The sequence below is a fragment of the Limulus polyphemus genome, unplaced genomic scaffold (assembly GCF_000517525.1).
Source record: "Limulus polyphemus unplaced genomic scaffold, Limulus_polyphemus-2.1.2 Scaffold264, whole genome shotgun sequence".
NCBI lineage: Eukaryota > Metazoa > Arthropoda > Merostomata > Xiphosura > Limulidae > Limulus > Limulus polyphemus.
In genome coordinates, this window is record NW_013665874.1 from 764,443 (window position 1) to 765,282 (window position 840).

The 840-nt window shown below is 40.8% G+C and overlaps 1 protein-coding gene across 2 annotated transcripts in view; it reads right to left on the reverse strand.

The window, feature by feature from the left end:
* The window catches only part of LOC106456853 (autophagy-related protein 16-1-like), a 44,022-nt gene that overhangs the window by 29,138 nt on the left and 14,044 nt on the right, over window positions 1-840 (reverse strand). The window lies entirely within an intron of this gene.

An 840-nucleotide genomic window follows, 5' to 3' on the forward strand; every position in this document is an offset into this window, starting at 1 on the left:
ATGAGTAGGTAGAGTCTGGATTGGGCCTTGTTTAGTAAATAATACAATGTGAGGAAACCTCTAATGATTTTATGGAACTCCCCATCTCATCAGTAAGTGTTATAAACCCTAATGGCTGCATAACACAAATTTAAATATATGTAAACCCTGGCAGGCACCACATGCCACTCAAAGGGATCCTGAGATGTAGAGTAGGGCCCCTGTAAATGGAACAGAGAAGAAAAGAACTGACCCAGTGAGAGCCAGTAAGGTGTATGGGAAATGGCAATGAGAGGAAGCAGATATTCCAACGATGAAGGTAATGTGCAATGAAAGTATGCAAAGTAGTCCACACACCAGCCTGCATGATCTCCTCCAACAGACAATGGAAGTGAGTAGTCAGAGAGAGAGAGAGAGAGAGAAAGGTGTTAGATTTGGTGAGCGGAGACATAAAACGGTTGAGGAGATTCCACATCCAAAATAGTATAAGCTAGATGGATGATCTGCCACAGTCACCCCATGAAAGTAATGGGAGAAAGACCTTGGGTAGAAAAGGAGTTCCACGGAATAATTAGATGGGTGCATGAGCCATGAAAAGGAGTAGTCTGAGCCAAATAACATCGATCTGCATGGACAGAACAGAGAAGATGATCGGGATCAGAATGAGAATAAAGGTGACAAATTGACTCCACATGCTGTCCCCTTTATAGCCACAGACATTTTAGGGTGAAAAGTACAATCAGGATGAAGAAGAACAATAGGAAAAAAAAAAGAAAGCAAGAATGGCATACAAATCAGATCTCATGACAAAAAGAAGTAAGAAATATGTTTTATATGAAAGATTATACAAGGAACAAGAGG